At 38.5% G+C, this 13,187-nt stretch overlaps 1 pseudogene; it reads right to left on the reverse strand.

The window, feature by feature from the left end:
• Positions 1-42: 42 nt before the first annotated feature.
• On the reverse strand, positions 43-7,122 carry LOC100729279 (PRELI domain containing protein 3B-like; annotated as a pseudogene).
• Positions 7,123-13,187: the final 6,065 nt, after the last annotated feature.

The raw sequence follows: 13,187 nt of genomic DNA on the forward strand, positions 1-13,187 counted from the left end.
CATGCATGTATGTACCTTTATGCTGGCATGATAGCAGTTCTTTTACAGAATTGGATCCTTCTCTAGCTGGGGAGAGGGGCTGAAAGGCAAAGGGGAAAGACAGATTGAGAACGTCTGCCCCAGAAAACCATCCCAGTGAGGTATTGAGAATTACACTTTATTGAGGCAGGGTTTTAGCTCAGCAGCACAAGCACCTGCCTGGCAAGCTCAAGTCCATGAATTTGATCCCTGGTACAAAAAAAAAAAAAGAAAAAAAAAAGAATTACACTTTATTTATTTCCTATGCAACATTTACTGCAATTGTGACAAGTGTGACTGCTAATTTTGCCTGTCAGCTTGACTGGGCTAAGGTATGCCTGGAGAGCTGGTAGCATATTATTATTATTATTATTATTGGTATTAGGGATCGAATTTATGACCTCATGTTTGCCAGGCAGTTTCTTATGCCACTGAGCTAATTCCCCAGCTGGTAGCATATTATTTTGGTGTGCACCTGTGAAGATAGTCCTGGAAGAGATTTGCATCAGTAGACTGAGTAAAAAAGATCCCCTTCACCGGTGTGGGTTGAGTTCAGACGGAGGGGGAGAAACGGGTTGTAGTATCAGTCTCTCACCATATATCCCATTGGGTCTGTTCTTTGGAGAACCCTGATGCCACAACATACCCGTTTGCTTTCTCAGTCTGTGCCCACTCCCGTGGTTACCAGCTTGGTAGACAGTACCTCTGGCGCATCACACCCTTTCCGCTCTGCTCTTTCTGGGCTGTCTTCCCTCGGCTGCCCCACTTTGGAGCGATGTGAAAGAGGGCTGCTCCTGGGCTGGGGGAAGGGCTGTCCTCTGCTGTGCAGACAGTCAAAACTGCCACGGCATCTTCACCACTCAGGGTGAAGCCAATGACTGCTAACACAGGAGCTGAAAAGCCATGCATCCTTATCTTGAGTTCAGTCTGCACTCTGGAGAGCTCCCTGTGGCAAGGGCTGAGCCAGGCTGAGCCTGATTCCTGGGCCCCCTAACCCCCCGCTAATGAGTTCAGCAGCTGGGAATGCCGTTGGCAAGTGGGGCCAGGCTGGAGGCAGCTCACTTGAGGTGTAACCTGGAAGGCCGTGTATCTCTTGGTGCCTCCCTCTCTCTCTCTGCTTCCTCACAGCCATGATGTGGGCTGCTCTCCTCCCCTGGACTGTTTGCCAGGCCCCTCTGCCATCCTGAATTTCACTTTGGAACCAGCCGACCTGTGACAATAGAAGGGAGCCAAAATAAATGTCTCCTCCTTTCAGTTGTGACTGTGGGGTGTTTCATTCTAGTGAGAAGAAAATCACTAAGACATAGCATCTCCCAGCAACTTGGCCTCAACAAATCACTTTCCTGAGAATTCCTTTAGTGTCTCCTCTGAGGACAGATAATATTTTAATCTCCTGGCATAATGCCTGACAGACAATGGGTGCTTGAAAGTGTCCTAAAGATTGATTAAAGGAAAAGCAATATTTGCTGGGTGTGATGGCATTTGCTCGTGTCCCAGCTACTTAGGAGGCTGAGGCAGGAGGATTGCTTGAGTTCAGATGCTGAAAGCCAGCCTGGCCATCGTAGTAAGACCCCACATCTTCAAAAAATGTTAGAACTCATTTCCAAACAAAATTCTTGGAATTTGAATTTAGTCAAGTTTGTGTGATTCGGTGACAATGAGAAATGAATTCTGTAATCAGTTTTGATTTTCTATCTTGGAAATCAAAATAACTTAGTCAAATTGGAGTACTAAATCTTTAATTTTAGATCCTAGATCACTATGAGAGGGACCAGGCATTTTTAATGTGTCTCGTTCTCTAATGTGATTAGGTTCCTGCTCAGAGAGCTGGAAGTCTTACTTTCCTACATGCCACAGAAGCTTCTTTTTGTTAAGTAGCTCAGTCACACTATTCCCAAAACAAAGCAATAGGTAGCCTTAGTTTAAATGGCTACAGAGATAGCTCGAGGTCTGGGCAGGACGAATACTCCGCACTGGAAGCCGACGTCTCCGGTGAGAATCTGACCTCCGTGCACAAGGAAGTGACTTGGTGCTCCTCTTGCAAGTGGACTTGTCCTGCCTGTTTTCTGTCCTTCACAGTGGTTGGCGTTATCCAGAGACGATCGCACTGCAGGTCACAGGGCGCTCACCCTGAAACAGCGCCCCCTCTAGGCAACAAAGAGCTCACCCCTCAAAAGTGCAAGCTTGAGGAGGCGGCCTGTACTGTGACTGAACGTGTCATTTTTATCGCTTCTATTTACACTTTTGTGCTAACCCGTTCTTGGCTTTGGGGTTAGTCTCCCTGACTCTAAGACCTGGCTCTGCCTCATTGCAAGTCTGTAACCCTGGAGCGCACTCAGTCCCGCTCAGCCTACACGCCTTATTTATAGAATGCAGTTTCCAGGAGCCCTGGAAGTCCATCTCTGGGAGCTGTGGTTCCAGTCCCAGCCATGAGACAGATCCCCAAGGACGGCAGATGCTCAGTAAGTGCTGATTAAACGAATGAAGGTGTTACTGAAGGGTGAAAGAAAGGGTGTGTTACAATGCATCCTCTTGGCTACTAGTGCCAGCTCCTATTTTCTGACAGTATCAGTCAGCCTCAGTTCACCTTTTTAGATTTTTCCTACCAGAACTCAGGGTCCAGTAAAGTGGTCACCATCCCGCATGCTTAACAATTTAGGGAAATCTTCCTTAAGATTATGCTGTGGGGGATCCCAAGGATGCTAAGTCCATCAGCTCATAAATTGCCAGCACTCTTTGACTTTGGTTGGTCGAGTGACTAAGGTTAGCCCAACCAGAAGGAAGGAAAGATTTACATTTCATGCCTGGGGATGTGGCTTCCCCCTCTACCAGGTGGTTGAGAAGAAAGAAGTCCATACTCCAGTTTCCACAGACAACCATCCAGCGCTCAGGTAGATGAGCTACACAAGTAGGCTTGGACCTCAGGAGAAGGAAGGAGCACAGCAGAGAGCCAGGGACAGGACAGCAACTTTGAGATATTGAAAGTCCAACCTTCCAGTTATGTAAGGTTGTACACTTTCTTGTTCTTATGTTATTTAAGATGGGAGGCTCAGTCCTTTTAGGCACAAATAAGGAAGTGATACTAAAAGTATCCTCTTCAATAACAATCACAGCTAACATTTATTCATCACTACCCACCAAATCACGTGCCATTCCCTTCAGCTATGTTATGTATTTACTGTTCTCAACAATCCTAGGGCTTGGGACCTATTAATAACTCCATTTTTTCAGGTGAGGAAATCTATATGCACATATAAGTCAAGCTTGTACAGGTACATACATGTCAAAATGGATCAGTAGAAGAACTGTGATTTAAACATAGGTAGTTTGGTTTTGAAGCCAGACTTCGTAATCATTAAACCTGGCCATTAAACTATATAGTACTTGCTTCTATGAAATCCACAACGATAAAAAATGGAATACAATACTGTTATGATTTAGACCTAAAATGTCTCCATGAAGGTCTCATGTGTTCAGCAGAGGTGCTTTTGGAAGCTGGTTGCAACACGGGGGTGCTATACTCATCTGTGGCTTAATTCATTGGTGAGTTCATAGTGGGTTGTGTTGCTCACAGGTAGGGTCTGGTAGCAAAGACCGTGTTCCTTAGGGGCATGACTTGGAAGGGTGCGTTCTTCTTTTTGGCTCCTTCCTTCTGTCTTTGTCTCCTGCCTGTCGTGGGGTGAGCAGCTTTCTTCTACTAAGCTGTGTTTCTTCTCTGAGCCAGCCGGCTCACTGAAACTGCTAGCCAACCAGGCCTCTCCTCTAAACTGTGGGTGTCGAGTATTTGGTCCTAACGAAGGAAAGTGCCTCATCCGCTTTTATCCTTCCTTATAGCTTCTTTATGTTGCCTTGGTTCAGCAGAAGTCAATTAATCATATTTTTTTCTTGGTCTTTTTTTGAGACGGGGTCTCGCTATGCAGTTCAGGCTGGCCTTGAGCTCACTTTGTAGCCCAGGCTGGTCTCGAATTCACACCGATCCTCCCACCTCAGCGTCCCTAGTAATCATACGTTTTTCAGTGAAATACCTTTAATTTTACTAACCTCTATTCTGTCTGTGACTTACTGTGCTGAATGTGCCTTTAGTTGATTGTGGATCCTGACCTGAGAACCTTGTGGTTTTAATGATAAAGATGGAATATGTAAATATAGAATAAATAATGTCATTTAAATTTAAGAAAAATTATTCTTTATGATTACAATAAAATAAATAAATAAACAATATCACATAAAGTGTCTTTACAGTGTAAATAGGGAAGACCAATATCACAGAATTGGAAAGATTTTCAGAAATTCATTTGTCTTTGAGTAGATTCCACAAATAGAGGTGTGAAATGGTAAAATGGTAATATTGCAGATTGACTGATCAGTTGATTTGAGAGTAAATTAGGCTGCAGAAAGACATATGCCCCAAATCTCGGCGACTTTCAACCGCAAGCGTTTATTTCTAGCTTTCATTTCATTTTCATCCCGCTGGTAAACATAAATTGTGACCTTTGGTTGTAGACAGCAGTTTTTTTTTTTTTTTTTTTTTTTCTGTACAGGTCAAAAGAGTTGATTGCAATGGAGCAACATACTATTTACAGTTATTTGATACTTTCTCGTTTCAAACATGAGTGTACAATCCAGAATAAATGTACACATGTACCTCTCATTGAATAATACATCTTCATATCGTGCTCCTGCATGGAATTCCAACCTGAATAGCCCTACATCTTTGATTTACTTTCCAGAACTATCTAAGCACATCCCCTCTATTAATTTCATTTTGCAAACTTGTCTTTTTATATAGTGAAATATCTAAATATAAGTTTAGAGCCTCATATATTTTAAGAGTTTTTGCCTTCCTTTGTCACATAATGTTAAAATATGCCATATAATCTTATCTCATACAATTCAAAATAGTCATGGAAAATGTATAGACAAATGCTCTCCTGCTGTTTTAAACACCATTTAGCAAGCTTTATAGTTGAAGGGTTTGCCCACATAGCTATTAGTTTCTTATTGTGGTGAGTATATGAATATTTTTTATAAACCAGAGAAAGATATTTCTTTAGTTGGGCACAGCATGTATCTTTCAAAGGCCAAGTCTATACCCCTTTCTTGCTCTTAACCCCTTCCAGTATTTTTGGGAACTATCACAGTACAGCAAATTCACAGAGGGAGGTTCACAGCAAAGAAATTCCCCCAGTTCCTCTTAGTTGGTTTTGATTTTCGCTTTTAAACTTACCTGGTACATATGAATTAAAAATTATTTTTACTCTACCAAGTGTTTCTCCTCATTTATGGTCATATGACTGTTTTATATCTCTGGAAATTACCTCAGATGCCAAAATTATCTTTGAGTCATGTCATTTATATCACTGAAATTGTGCATAGGAAAAAAGAGAGAGACAAAGAGATTGATGACACTTCTTAGCACATCCTCTTCATAATGTGCTAGCCTGTAGTTTGGAATTACCAATTATAGCACAATACAACAAAGAAGACCACTTAATAAATGAACTTGACGATTCTTTGCAAAGTTAAAAGCACTATATTAATTTAAATTGTTGTTATTGATAATTAAGAAGACAAATATTACACCTAAGGCTAAATTCAGTCTGTTGCCAGTGTAACAGGTTGTAAAAACATTTCTTAAAGTTCTTCTGAACTCTTATATTAGAATCAGCTCTACATATAAAGGAAGTTGAGTATGATGGCTAACTAATTCATGTTAACTGGACAGTTCCATGACTGGTATAATTGCTCTTGGTGAACTGCAAGATAAACTTTATTTTATAATCAGTTATTTGTGGAAAGAAGTCTTTTGTATTTGCTGATTCTATGATATACATACTGATAAGAACAAGAGATTTTAAAATTTCATTCTTTTTTTTTTAAAGGAACATAATACCTTTACTAAGTCACAAAACTGTTGTCAAACCAATACAGTAATCTTTAACAGAAGAAAGTAATACATCTATTGTAGTCATAGTTTTCACTCCAAAAAATATCATTTAAGTACCAAACTTAAAAGATGGTGGTTTTTAACAAAATAAGTTATTTTATACAAGTTAATGTTTTTTACACGTGTACAGTTCCTTTTTTTTTTTTTTTTACAGTGAATTTCCTCATGCACACTGGTGTAATTTGCTTCAGCAAGGCTGCTGTGTGAATCCCAGGGGTGGCTCTGCTTTGTTCTGGGGTTGGTCCAAAGCCAGGTAAAGTCTCAGTGTCTGAAAAGCTTTAGCATTCTACCTCAAGAAGATTCAGTGTCATTACCAACTTCTTCCAAGCACTTTTAAAATATGATTACAGTTTCACATAAATATTGGAACTCTCACAATTAGCCATGGCAAGCCACACTAACATCAGATGATCCCTGTGTTTTAGAACCCCTGTGTCTTTTTGTTTTGATGGAAAAAAATCACAGCTCCAGCTCAGTTTGGAAAAAAAACCTACCTAACATATAATTGTACTTTTAAAATAACAAATATAGTGGCAGCTTGGAGTGACCCAGGAAACCTGAGGTTGTATACCAGCTTTTCTTTGCAAAGGCTGCCACCACCATTGGTGCCCTTATGATTTCTCTTAAAAAACCTGCCAATTCTTCAGTCTCAGCATTTAACTCATGTGTTACTCGTTCCGTGGCTTCATGTTCTTTATTATTGTCTGAAGATATCTTTCTTGCCATCAGTCCTTCAAGGTAACTGTGAGGCTGACTTTTTTCTCTGTGATTATGGCTTCCTGTGTCAAAACAATTTTTCTGCATCCTAAGAATGTGGTTTGTACGTAACTTTCATGTACTGAAAGTCATATTCATAAGTGAAATATTAGCAGATTTAGGTTTTATTGTTTTCTCTTCAAGATCGAATGCACCATGTCCTTGCACATATATTTTGGTTCTTGCTGCAGCAATAATAGAGTTCACAGTGGAAGGCAGTCCTCAGTGTGTAATGAGAAGCCTGCAGCTGTGCAGCTTTCCAGAGGGCTATATGTATCTGTCCAGCACGTCGTTTCCATTTCCAGCCATACTTGGGCTCACAGGGTCGGGGTATTTCTGCCTTGCAGCTGTTGTAACAGTTTCCCACAGGTGATCAAATGCTCTGAGGTCCAGATCTTCATGGTGCCTGTGGCCTGCTCACTGCTGGGAGCACTGAAGTATGATGAGGCACAGAGGTATATCAGCCCTGCCCCACACCTGCACCCTGGCTGGCAGCACAGCTCAGCAAGTGGTCCCCCTCCTTTAAAAGTCCATTCTTTTTTTTTTTTTTTTTTCTTTTTGAGACAGAATCTCACTATGTGTTCAAACTGGCCTTGGGCTCACTTTGTAGCCTAGGCTGGTCTCTAATTTGCAATGATCTTGCCTCAGGCTCCTGAGTGCTGGGATTACAGGCGTATGCTACCATTCCTGGCTAAAAGTCCATTCTTAAACACCTGTTCCTTCCAACTAACTCAAAAGAGATTTATTTTTCTCAAAGCCCAGGCTTGGTCTTGACTAATTTCCCTGTGATGTTGACCTTGCTCCCTTCTGCCAGCTAGCCCTTGTAGTAAAGGGACTTGGTGTCCTCTAAACTCTTGTCTTCTTGTTAGCTTCTGTCAACCAGTGCAAATCCTTGGCTGAAAGGTTCCACATTTTAACGCAGTGAGAATTATAGTTAGAAGCAGGCAAAATTCATTTGACATTTAGTACTTCTCATTATTTGAAAGGTGCTTTGAAACAGCCATGTAGCCTTTATGGAAAACAGTATGAAGATGCTTCAACAAATTAAAAATAGAATGTTCATACCATCCAGCAATTCCATTGTAAGGTATATGTATGTCCAAAAGAAATGAAATCTGTATGACAAAGAGACATCTGCTTTCTATGCTTAGTGCAGTAGTGTTCATGATAGTCAAGAAATAAAAAGAAATCTGTCAGTTGATGAATGAGTAAGAAAAACGTGCTATTTATATACAATGTAATACTCTTCAGCCATAAGATGAAATTCTGTTATCTGTGATACAATAGATGGAACTGAAAGATTTTAAACCAGACACACAAAGACAAATTTCACATGATCTCACTCAGATGTAGAACCTTAAATAGTTCATCTCATAGAGGTCAAGAATGGAAGATAGGGAAGAGTAGAGGTGAGGGAAGCATGTTAGATAGGACCAAGAGGTTCTGGTATGCTATTGCGTGGTGGGTGAATATGCATAGGGTGATTGTATTGTACATTTCAAAAGAGCAAGAAGAAAATATTTTGAATGTTTTTTTTCACAAAAAAATGATGAATGTTTGAGGATGATGTTTACTTCAATTTGAATATTATACAATGTGTTCATACATCAAAATATCAAATTTTGCCCCATTAAATATATATAATTATTATGTCGATGAAAATAAGAATAAAATTTTAAAGCATCACATTTTATCCCATTAATGAATAAAAATTGATTTTTTTCAACTGGAAAATTTTTTAAAGTAAAAATAAATAAAACCTAGCCTCAAATATTTCAGTGTCCTGTGCTTTGTGAATGTGCTGAAGATTGGTCACTCCACAAAGAAACAGCAGTTCTAATGTAATAATATATTTTAAAATGACAATGTTTACTTGGGGAGAGGATTAAGGGAAATACTGAATCTTGCTACTGCCACATTCTAGCTGAATTACTTTGGGCAAACAAATCACTGGCCTCTCTTGCCTCAGATTCCCCTTTGTAAAATGTGGCAATAGGAATTTATTAAAGAACAAATGAGACCTTGTTTGAAGTGTTATACTATGCCTAAGAGTTTCAACAGATGGTAGCTATCATCATCACAGTGTATTAGGCAGAGTTCTTCAGAGATACAGACCAACAGGGCATGCATAGATAGATAGATGGATAGATAGGTATATGCACGTATGCATATATGACAGAGATAAATAATTCTGTTTAGATTAGTAAATAACATATGCATTGAGAAAGGAAGGGAAGAAGGAAGAGAGAAAAAGAGAAGAAAAAAGAGAGAAATTGAGATTTTAAGGAATTATATGATTTTGAAATGGCAAAATATGAAAATGTATAGGGTAGGCCAAAAAGCTCATGCTTTTTGAAGTAATGTTTACAGTCCCATGTCAGAGGACAGTCCGCTGCCAGAATTCCCTTCTTCTTGGGGGAAGTTGCTCTTTTTTTTTTTCTCTTACATTTTGAAGTAACTGAAGAGAGGTCTTACTGCTTTACTTCTTCTGATTTAAATGTTAATCTTATCTTAAAATGGAATAATGTTGAGTGATTATCTGGAAACCATGGCCTGGCCGAGTTGACCAATAAAAGTAACCATGCCATGTAGTAATGACTATGGTGCTTTGTGAATGCTAGGCATTGTGCTGGGCACTTTATAGCTAGTAATTCATCAACTCCTTCCCCACAACTCTTTGTGGCAGGCACTGTTTATATGCCCATTGTAAAAATGAGACAACTGAACAATCAGTCAAAACAAGGGCAATACAGGATTTCAAATCAAGTTAATAGGAAATCAAAGGAAATACATTTTTAACCACTGCCATGAACTCTGCCTCCACTGGAGTGAAGCCCAAAGGTGAGCAGGACCTGCCATGCCTGAATAGGGGTTAATATGTATCTGTAAGTGGATGCCCAGAGAGCTCAGTCATCCTACTTCTTGGATTTCTTAGACAATAGGACATTTCCTATGAATCAATTACCTGTTTTGCTTTTGGCTTCATCCTATAGATGAAGTTTCCATGTATCACATATATTTCATATCCAAGACTGTGTATTTACATCCAGGTTTCTTTCAAAACAAACTAGTTTGCAGGAGTTTAACAAATTAGGAATATAATCTTTTAAACAAATTTTTGATACTTGCTGTTTTCTTTTGAATGAGAAGAATTTCAATCCCTTTCATAATGACAATATTTTCTTTGAATAAATAAGGGATATAAATGTTTGATCACTGTTATAGGAGTGTTAAAAGTATCAGGTTGAATTATATCAAATTAAATAGATACTCCATGAATGCAGATTGAATAACTAAGTGAAATCTATATTAAAAGAGAAATTCTGCAAATTTGAAATCAAGCTTACCTCATTTAATCTCTTTCCTTGTAGCAGATTCTAAATAATGTTCCAAGTACATTAAGCTCAAATGAATCAGGCTTTTTGATAATCTCATTGTTTGCCTTCATTCTCAGCTCTGACCACACGCCTGCTGATTACTGTCTCTTCTCAACATCAAAACCCAATAGATTACTTTTAAACAGTGTAAACCAATATACTAACATTTTGAGACCTACTAGGTAATCAGATGCTTTTGGTTTAAGATGGAAAGATAACTCTTTGAAGATAATATAAACGTTTAGGTAAATTAAAGTCATCTCTCTAATCAAAATTGAAGAGATTCATTTTAACATTCCACTCTACCATCTATATTGCAGATACTAAAATTATTATTAATGTAACTATTGGGGAAAACTCATTGGACCAAATCCATATATGGTAGTTGATTTTGCTCTAAGTTTATGTGGTAAGAGAAAAAATGATCTCATTTTAATAAACATTTGAATCAAATGGAGCTTCCTTTGAATGAGACAATTTCACACAGGTCAGAGTGTCTCAATCAAAGCCCTGTTAATGTTGTATGCTGGATAAGCCTTACCTTATGGTACTGTCCAGTGCATTTTAGAATATAGCCCAGCATCCATGGCCTCTATTCACTAGTGCAAATACTCTCACTCCCAACCAGTTGTGACAGTTAAAAATGTCTCCAGACGTTGCCTATGTTCCCTGGAGGCAAAATCCTTCTCCTCCTATCAAGAACCATTGACACAGGTCACAAAGGAAGATTTGCCCTTGATTTTCTGAATGTCATTGCCATGCTGAGGGAAAATGCTGATTTCTTACATAAGATTACTTTTGCAGCTGTTTTACAAAATCCAAACTATAAATAACAGAAGTAAATGAGAAAAGATTGAACATTTATTACGCCAAACCATATAAATCCAATAAAAAATAATAGCTCCCTCTAAAAATATGAGCATCTTTTTAAAGTCATTAATTCTAATCATAAATGAATTTAGCAGCATTTCCTTAAATTTTGCACCTTTGTAATGAACTCTGATACATTCACAGAACTGGATGTTAAATAAAGAGACATAAAGGTCTAATTTGCTGGTTCATTAAGCTAGCTTATTTCTAGACATTGTGCATATTGCTTTGAATTTCATACTTCCGAGCAGTGGAGACAATACCAGTATCTATCTCCAATGTAGTGTGGCAGACAATTAGGAACTCAAATGGATTAAATCTCATTTCATCAGAGATACACACAATGATTATTATTTTATTGCCAAATACTGTCAGCATTACATTTCTTCAACAAGTATAGGTGATATCTGATTTGCATGCTTAAATTTGCATTAAACACTGCTTATGACAATAACCACAGAGGGATGTGTTTCTTACATGATGCTACTCTGTTCTTTACATCAACTATACTGGTTTTAAGGAAAGAAAGTGATTCCCACACTTGATGCAGGACAATGTGGCAGCTGACACATTAAAGAAATGGAAAAGCTTTGGGGTCAAAAAAACCCGTGTACCAGTCATAACACAGCTCCTTTCCAAGTGACTTGGAAGTGTCACTTCACTTAAAACAAAGCTAAAAGAGAAAAAAGCATTATTTTATTATTTTAAGCATTTTGAATTGGATTTTTAAAATGCCAAAGCACTGATTTTTAAAAGAAATAAAATTATACAATGAAAAACCTAATTATATATCCCTCATCTCCCTTTACCTGCCCTACAGCCTGTCTCCAAAATAGCTGATTTAATAATTCAGTATACTGTATATCTGTCTGTATCTTTCATCAACCTTCTGTGAACATTTATAAGTAATTTTCTTTTCTTTTTAAAAAGTTACTGGATCATTCTGTATGTACTTTTCTCCAATTTGTGTTTTTTTGAGTAATTTGGATTCTAAGTCATTATTTTAAAAGCTGCAGAATATTTCAAAGTCTGGATATGTAAGATTTGTTCAACCCTCTCTCTGTAAATGGGACCTGAGCTGTCTCCAGCACTCTAGCATAACAAATTGTGACATAATCAGTGTCACAAACGTACAGCACTTGGACTGGGTTCTCTCTTGCACCTGGAAACAGGAACATTTTTTTCTAGTTTGATGAACTCCTTGAGGCTCAGTTTCCACATCTGCAGCCTGAGGTTCACAGCTTCTATACTACTTTCCTTGCATGTTGACATAAGTCTTAGCCAGCATGTGAAAATAACATGCAAGGACCTCCAAAAACCATCACTGGAGCCAAGTTCTAGCCACTGTAGGCCACTAACTTATGTTGTTTGCAAAATGCTTAAAGTTTGTACACTGGTCAAATGCTTCCCAGCTCTGGGACATTTCTTTTTCAGTAGCTAATATACCTAAGGGATTAGCATGTAGTTTACAAAGTACCACATCCAGTGCTAGTCTAATATGGTGCCTGAATTCTGAGATCTGAAGTAGAAGGTATATTGCATTTATGTGTGTGAACTCTATAGATCTGTTTAGTATTAAATTTGCTTAGTAAGATGTTCATGAGAGTATGGGCTTTGGAAAATGCTCATATGGTGGGAGGATATATTAACAGATCTAAAATTTTACCTGGTACCATAATAATTTCTTCTCTTCTTCTTCTTCTTCTTCTTCTTCTTCTTCTTCTTCTTCTTCTTCTTCTTCTTCTTCTTCTTCTTCTTCTTCTTCTTTCTTCTCCTTCTCCTTCTCCTTCTCCTCCTTCTCCTTCTCCTTCTTCTTCTTTTCTTTTGAGATGGGTTCTTGCTATATAATTCAGGCTGGCCTTGAACTCACATCAATCCTCCTGCCTCAGCCTCCTAAGTGCTAGCATTACAGACATGTGCCAACACATTAGCACTGTTCTTTTTATTATAATCATTTTAAATTAGTTTGCTAAAATATCTAATTGTGTATAGTGTAAACCAGGATATTCATATTTACCTGTTACTATTATGAAACCGTCCGTGTGTTCACAAAGCAGGAAAGTGCCAATGTACAGTGACTCTGTGTCATGTCCACCTGAGAGGCTGAACAAGCCTGCAGGATGTCCTAGTTTAAGTAAGGTCTTGTGTTAGGATGGAGGTTAAGCTGTGGACTGTGATCCACTGGACAATGGAAAGAAGACATCAAGATTGGCATTTTA

This window comes from Cavia porcellus, unplaced genomic scaffold (genome assembly GCF_034190915.1).
Source record: "Cavia porcellus strain 051 isolate PalLab524CR breed Dunkin Hartley unplaced genomic scaffold, mCavPor4.1 scaffold_13, whole genome shotgun sequence".
NCBI lineage: Eukaryota > Metazoa > Chordata > Mammalia > Rodentia > Caviidae > Cavia > Cavia porcellus.